The sequence below is a fragment of the Rhinopithecus bieti genome, unplaced genomic scaffold, assembly GCF_001698545.2.
Source record: "Rhinopithecus bieti isolate Rb0 unplaced genomic scaffold, ASM169854v2 scaffold_28163, whole genome shotgun sequence".
NCBI lineage: Eukaryota > Metazoa > Chordata > Mammalia > Primates > Cercopithecidae > Rhinopithecus > Rhinopithecus bieti.
In genome coordinates this window covers 3327957-3336783 of record NW_016813718.1, presented here as the reverse complement: position 1 = coordinate 3336783, position 8827 = coordinate 3327957, and positions in this window count along the sequence as shown.

The following is an 8827-nucleotide window of genomic DNA, read 5'->3' as shown; positions in this document are numbered from 1 at the left end:
TGATTTTTTGGAGGGTTTTTTGTGTCTCTATTTCCTTCAGTTCTGCTCTGATCTTAGTTATTTCTTGCCTTCTGTTAGCTTTTGAATGTGTTTGCTCTTGCTTCTCTAGTTCTTTTAATTGTGATGTTAGAGTGTCAATTTTAGATCTTTCCTGCTTTCTCTTGTGGGCATTTAGTGCTATAAATTTCCCTCTACACAATGCTTTAAATGTGTTCCAGAGATTCTGGTATGTTGTATCTTTGTTCTCATTGGTTTCAAAGAACATCTTTATTTCCGCCTTCATTTCATTGTGTACCCAGTAGTCATTCAGGAGCAGGTTGTTCAGTATTCATGTAGTTGAGCAGTGTTGATTGAGTTTCTTAGTCCTGAGTTCTAGTTTGATTGCACTGTGGCCTGAGAGACAGTTTGTTATAATTTCTGTTCTTTTACATTTGCTGAGGAGTGCTTTAATTCCAACTATGTGGTCAATTTTGGAGAAAGTGCGATGTGGTGCTGAGAAGAATGTATATTCTGTTGATTTGGGGTGGAGAGTTCTATAGATGTCTATTAGGTCCGCTTGGTGCAGAGCAGAGTTCAATTCCTGGGCATCCTTGGTAACTTTCTGTCTTGTTGATCTGTCTAATGTTGACAATGGGGTGTTAAAGTCTCCCATTATTATTGTGTGGGAGTCTAAGTCTCTTTGTAAGTCTCTAAGGACTTGCTTAATGAATCTGGGTTCTCCTGTATTGGTGCATATATATTTAGGATAGTTAGCTCTTCTTGTTGAATTCATCCCTTTACCATTATGTAATGGTCTGCTTGTCTCTTTTGATCTTTGTTGGTTTAAAGTCTGTTTTATCAGAGACTAGGATTGCAACCCCTGAGAAGGCAATTACTTTAAATAAACATAAATGACTCCTTGCTCATTCTATTATTTGAAATTCTTTAGACAGTGGAGATTAGAATGTGGACATAACTATTTTGGTATGCCCCATTCTAATCTCCAGAGCCTGCAAATATTATTTTATTGGAGAAAGGGTCTATGCAGATGTAATTAAATTAAAAATCTTGGGATGAGGGGATCATTCTTGATTATCTGTGTAGGCCCTACATTCAATGACTAGTGTCCTTACAAAAGACACACAGAAGACAGACTAAAAGAGAAGCAGATGAGGGAAGCAGAGATTGGAGTGTTGCTGCCAAAAGCCAAGGAACATTGACAGTTTTCAAAGCTGAAAAATGCAAGGAACATAATCTCCCTGGAGCCTCTGGAGGGAGTACAGTCCTGGCTATACCTTCAGACTCTGGTCTCGAGAGCTGTAAGAGAATAAATTTCTGTTGTTTTAAACCACAACTTTAATGGTACTTTGTTACAGCAGCCCTTGGAAATTACATACAGAACGTAATCTTGCTTTGTTACTTTGTTTATATCTGTCTACACTTGATCGTGGTTACTTTGTACTCTTGGACTGGGAGGTCTTGCTTGAGAACTGTGGATGCTGACTTGAAGATATGTTCATTTTCAAAGAGCCTATATGTAACTATTCTGGAAGCCTGAGGAGTATCACTAGCTTGGACCAATCTTTTTATGTTAATTTTTTATGCTCCAAGGCACACTGATGAATCCAAATAATACAAATGTGAACCCCAGACTGTGGCTAGGCCGGGCAGTTGATTGTGAATTTGCTTGGGGGCATTTCTTTTCTGTCCTGGCCGTCCATCCTGCATTAGTTAATTTTGTTTTAATCCACTCTTTCACTTTGGTAGAGCTGCTCTCCAGTTTTCAAGGACCACAGGCTACATTTTCAGCTCCCACATTGCTCTAAAACCCACTTTCACCATTGATAAGACTGGAACCTTTCCACCTCCACCCCAGATCTGTCCAGTTTGCTTCAGTTTGAGAGCTAAGCACTCAGTTGTTGCCAGAATTATTTGTCTCCTTGTTGCTTTTAATCTCTGGTAGTCTTCTATGTGAGAGCATTTATAAATTTTAGAGGACTTAAAAATACTAAATCCAGTATTTCTAAGTAAATTGTACCATAAAGTGGAACAGTTAGGGTATATATTTGCCTTAAGTTTAAAACAGAGATCCAAATGTTGCACATTCTAAATAAATACTAATTCATTAAGTAAGTTTGTAACAAAGACTCAAAATTCCAGTTTCCTGGTTGTGATTTTATACTACGGCTATGCAAGGTGTCAGAACTGAAGAAAAATGACTACAGAGTTTATGGAATTTCTGTATATTAATTTGTCCATCTCTGTGTGAATCTTTAATTACTTAAAAATAAAGCATTAAAAAAGTAAATAAAAATAAAATTTGCTTAACCACAAGAGTTTATTTCTTTCTCATGTAAGAGAAAAGCTAGGTCCTGATGAAGGTAGCTAAGGGTTACATATCTATCTAGGATGTAAGATTTTTTCAGCTTTCTTCTACATAATTTCTATACTATAGGCCATGGTCTCAAGTGAGGCAGGAGAATAGGGTCTGGAGGCAGGGAACCTAATGCTGATCCTGGCTGACTCGGTGTCAGAGGCCACTCCCTTTTCAACCCTTCCTTTTTCTGCATGGCAATTGCTGCTAGAAGTTGTAACCCCTCCTTTTGCTGCCTGGCAGTTTTTCCGTGGCAGGTGTAAAATTAAAGTACCTCTGATTGGTCCCCTCCTGCAACCAATCAGATTGGTCATGGGCCTCCTCTTCAACTAATCAGACTAGTCACAGCTCACTAGAGTGAACCAACGGGAAACCTCTAGCGGGTATATAAACCCCACAAAAATCTGTCACCAGGGTCCTTGAGAAGCTGCTCTGCCAGCTCGCACCCTATGGAGTGTACTTTGATTTTCAATAAATCTTTGCTTTCATTGCTTCATTCTTTCATTGCTTTGCTGTGCATTTTGTCCAATTCTTTGTTCAAAATGCCAAGAACCTGGACAATTTGCAGTCAAGACCCTCCATCGCTAACACAATTTCCAAATTGGACATAAGTTAACACATTCATTTTTCCAGAGCAGATTGGAGATAGAGAAGAAAGAAGGCATTTCCTTCTTTTCAAAGATATATCCTCAAAGTTGCATATATTATTCCTTCTCGCTCTGTATGTCAGATGTTAGGTATATGGCTACACTTCCTGGAAGCTTCCTGAGAATTGCAACATTTAAGCCGCCAGCATTCTAAAATTAGAGTTCTAGTTCTATGGAGGAAGGGAGACTATAGGAGTTCCTCTAAGTTTCTGCCATGAGCATTTTCAGGTTATGTTGTCTACATGTCATCTAACACCAAAATCTCTGTTAGTATCTTCTTTATTATACAGAAAATAGGGAACTCTATCAGGCCATAAATACATGTTTGTTTTAAAATAAAAATTAAAGTTCTATTACATAAAGATTCTGAAAGAATATTAAATTAAGTTATGCATTTGGTAAGCTATTCAGAGGCATTAAACTACCATCTACAGATTTTTCTAAATTACATATGTAATTATAAATAATTTATAGGGACAAGATTTTGTAGTTAAAATGCTTGCCAGAGAAATTAAGGAAGAGGTGAACTTGATGGTAGAGATGAGAGCTCCCCTGAACTTTTCATCTCTCTGCTTGACATGCACAAGATTATGACAAAGTATAGTTGATGACACAGAAAATCTTTTCACGGATGTGCAGAAGCTGACAAATTCTCCACATTGCTGGTAAAAAGTTACATATCTATCTTGGCCTTTTTCTGGACTGGCACAATTTGCATTTCCATTATCAGGACCATGCATAAGCTTACAACAGCTGATAGTGTCACTAATGTCATTGTGCCCTATCACGACAGTCTTCCACTCTCTTCCTGCCCCACATATTGCCCAATATATTAACATTGCTTTGTTCCTGTTTTATTAGAAAAGACACTCTTCATTCATTTCTCAATCTTTCACTCTTTCTTTCGTATACACGCACACACATAATTAATACTTGCTCGTCATTCAACCTTATAGTGAAATTCTGGTAGCGAAATCCATATTTTCTTATAATTCTTATAATGAAATTCTCATTTCTCAGGAAGGAGAACTTACAGATAGGTTAAAATGAGGTACATTTTCTCTGGCAACACTACGCTTTCCTATTTGATGGATGATTATTCATACACAATTCTGTTTACCAAACAATGGTCTGTTGAGGTATTTAATAAATTGAAATAAGATTTTTTTTTCTTTGAGATAAATTTCTATTAAGGTAACATATTGTTCAATTTTCCCCACAGTTGCTGTGGATTAATATCTATTTGGAGTGCACAGCATTCTAAATGTTAAACAGAACACACACCTAGTTAGCATTATACTTTTTTCAGGCAATGTCATATTAAGGAACTTGGAAAACCTTATAGGAAAGTGTTACATATGGTCTTGACTGTTATTACAGTAAATATATTTCTCTTTTTCTGACCAGGAATGGTAATATTATAAACTCAAAAATGTTCTCCAATTCTTGAGAAACTCAGGCTGAACCAGAAAATTTCTGGGTAAAGAATATTTTTAAAGAATATAGAAGGCATACAGAATATGTGTTCCAGAAAACAAACCTGGCTCCCTTAAAAACAAAACAAAACAAAACAAACAAACAAAAACACTTTAGGCCGGACGTGGTGGCTCATGCCTGTAATCCCAGCACTTTGGGAGGCTGAGGCGGGCGGATCACCCTGAGGTCAAGAGTTCAAGACCAGCCTGGCCAACATGGTGAAACCCCACCTCGAGCTTGCAGTGAGCTGAGATCGCGCCACTGCACTGCAGCCTGGGTGACAGAGCGAGACTCCGTCTCAATAAATAAATAAATAAATAAGAAAGAAAGAAACCCTGCCTCTACTAAAACTACAAAAATTAGTTGGGCGTGGTGGCGGGCACCTGTAACCCCAGCTACTCAGGAGGCTGAGGCAGGAGAATTGCTTAAACCTGGGATGTGAAGGTTGCAGTGAGCCAAGATCGTGCCACATAGCACTCCAGCCTGGGCGACAGAGTGGAGCTCTGTCTCAGATAAATAAATAAATACATAAATAAATACATAAATAAATACATAAATACATAAATAAACCCTTTGTTTCTAATATATGTATTCTTGCTTATAAATAACTTGTACTATTTCTACCGCATTTTATCAAACATCTGAGCACCGGTCAACTGTAAGGTCTTTCAGAACTTGTATGAGCTTGAATATTTCCATGACTCCAGAGTTTCGCATAGCATCAAATCGCTCAGCGGGTCATTGTCATTGGTAATGCCAGATACACTGTGCTTTATTTTATTTATGCTAATAGTTTTGCTTTATTTATGCAGTTGAGAAGTAAATTATATTGGGCCCTGTTTATGTAAGTGAAAAGTATAATTTAATGAGATAGAGCATGTATTAATATACTGTTAAAAAATATATTGGTATCTGAGTTGGTAAGATTGAAAATAATGATTTTCATTTGTTAAATTCCCATTTTGTATATCCTTTATGATTTTACCATAAACTGTAATGGGGAAAATCTCAGAAATGGCAAGTTGTATTAGAGTGTCTCAATATGTTATTTAAACTTCTACAATTTTGTTTAGGAGACAGAAAAATGTGGAAGAAAAAAATGATATATTTATAAGTTAAAATGTATGAAAAGATTTTATATTTTGAAATTTCAGAGGGGTTACTTTTAGTATTTATGTAATTCAGACTTTTAAAACTTGTGGAAAATTCAAATATTAATAAGACAAGAATCCTTTATTTGTGAAAGAAGAGATGAAGATTGCACACAAATTAACATACCATCATATAGAAAGCACTTGGAACTGTATTAGAGGCGCAGATAAAATTTTGTCATTGCTGAAATGTTCAAGCATTATTTTTCAAGACAGGTGACTCTGTGGACATTGGGATGGAGCTTGAGGGATGAACAAAAACTGACATGGTTTTATAGTTTAGAATAAAACTTGTGAAATGCATTTTTAAATAAAATATAAAATCAGCTAGTATATAATTACCAGAGAGCTTTGAAAAAATATTTGATAAAGAGCTTTGTATGTATGCTTCAGGAAATTATAATGATCAAAATCCTAAAGACTTCAAAGTACTACATTGTGCATATAGCATTGTTCTTCAGAAAACAACAACAAAAAAATGTTTGTTTTAAAAAGAAAGAAATCTTTCTCCAAGGGATTTTAGCAATCCATTCTATCATTCACTATGGTGACAGAAAGAAAACAATAGTTGGTATCAAAATTTGGCATCCTGGAAACAGTGAAAAGGTAGTAGGTGTATTTTCTTTCTCTGTTGGAGTGGGTCTGTCCTAAGAGCTAATTCAGTTATTGTTTTTTTTCAAATGCATTTGTTAGATATGTTTTTAACAAATTGGAGTATGATGGTCTAATATTTAACAAATTCTCCAACGAAATTCATTAGTTATGGAGCCATTGCTTAATGTAGCTCTGCCTTAAACATTATTTAAATTCAAATAAGCATTCTCCTGTCATCTCAAACATGGTTACATGTTTTCTGGTTGATGTGTGGGAAGGAGTAGCAAGCACAAATCTCTCCATTAGCTAATTTAAACATGCTTTGCAATTGACAATATTCTATTGAAAAGAATGCTGTATTAAATATACCCTACACATTTGATGCACTAAAGTGACTACACATAAAACATTAAACCTTTAGAACAGAAAAAAAAAATGCCTTCTCAGGACTGACCATTTTTTATGTTAATAGTCTACCTATGTGATTAAAGTACTATTATATTTGATTAATTAAACCTGACTCAAATGAGGTGATACATGAAATATGTTCCCTATTAGTATAAATTTTTTTAGACTGCCAGAAATTGTACATATAATTCTATTACCTGTACAAATTAGAATTGGAAATCATTACATTTTCTTCTAGGTATATTCCAGGTACAATGTTTCCAAATCTATAAAATATAGGTTCAAACTTTTATTTGAAAATAGCTAGCTCTTTTATAAAATATTTTTGGGCTAGTTTCTTAAGAAAACAATTTATAATTTTAGTAGTGCTTTAGATTTCACAGCATAATTCACGTGTTGCTTAGAGTTAAAATATTAAAAACCTGAATATTTTAGTGTAGTTAGAATAAGTTTTATACCTTAGGAAATACACAATGAAGTATAAATGAAAATGATATATGTAATATTCTCAAATAGTACATAAATATATATATAATTTACATATATATTTTATGTAAATCATATACATATCATAATATATATAGATATATACAAGGAAGAATAAAACAATTGTGACAAAATGTTCAAAAAAGGTGAATCTGCATAAAGTATATAAGAGAATTATTTTTGCTATTTGCATTATTTCTGTAAGTTTGAAATTACTTTAAAATCAAATTAACTAGAAAGTACTGAATATCAATAAGACACAAGTGACTTAGCCTTTCATTTAGAAGTAAGCCAAATAAGGAAAAGATCGGAAAAGTGTCGTATTTAAGGTTATGAAGGGCATCAATGATAGAGTCAGGAATGGAACATGGATGTTCTGATTTAGAGTCAGGGCTCTTCCAAGGCCCTAAGTTACATCTACCCAACAACTGTGAAAGTAGGGTAGGGAAGGCATTATTTTTCCCATTTACAGATAGGAAATACAGGTTTTATTATAAGTGGTAAAGCAAAAATTCTCACCCAGGAGTTTGATTCCAAATACAGTATCCTTTCCATTATNAAAAAAAAAAAAAAAAAAAAAAAAAAAAAAGATAGATAGTTTTCAAATATCTGCTTTTTTTATTCTTCAGAATTCATTGATTTATACAGACAGAACACAATACATTCTCATAACATTCCTTGAGGCTAGCCAGTAACAGAATTAAGGTCAGATTATTTGTGTTTTGTGTTATATTTCACTCATATTAGGAACTAATGTTGTTCATGGTATGAATAAAAATTCACTGCCTATTGTTAAAGGAAAGTAACAAAAATTAAAAAGTGAAGCCACGAATTTGAAATTCCAATTTTTAATTTTTTGAATTAATTCTATTCCAATATTTAGTTTGTTTTGACTTACGTGACTCAGAGGGATTACTCAAAGAATTGGAACAAGAACTTTGTATTATGTAAAGGATTTTCTCATTGCTCTGAGTTTAAAGAGAACATTCTGTTGTTTTCATTTTATTTTAGAAGAGTAGTCATCATTCTAGAATCAAATTCTATTAGACCTAATTTGAATTTCTCTATTTAGCATAAGTTTCCCAGTCGTTGTATTTTCAAAAGCTTCTCTTCACTCTGCATTTTAGCCACATTGATACAAATAAAACCTATTAATGATCTCTGAAGACATTTTAAATTTCCTATATCTAGCATATAATTGGTGCGCAACAAATTTGTATGAAATTTCAAACATCATAAGTATGCATTTGTGTATATATGTATACACACGTGAACATATGTCCATGTGTATACACATGAACACATGTATGAATGAGCGCATTGGAAAATTCAGTGTAAGGTAGCAATTCTACTTGAAGTTCACTGAAATAATCAACATTTTGAAGGGAAAATTTTACATCAGCACTGGTAACTAGTCAGAAATACAGGGAAATCTGTTGAGGGTAGTTTCAGCCAATTAAGTTATCTAAGACTAGCTGACACAAGCTAAAGAAAGATAGCCTTTCAAAAAGTTGACAAAATTCACTCAAAATCACACGATTGCCCTCTAATTCGGAGTGGTAAAATAGATATTTTACCTATGTCCATCACTTCAAAAATGTTTTAAAAGACCGGATGACATGATTGTACTAGTAAGGAGTGAATAGGAATTCACAAAGAAAAACATTACCAAAGTAAAATAGACTAAACAAAATGAAACTATTTCTTTCAAA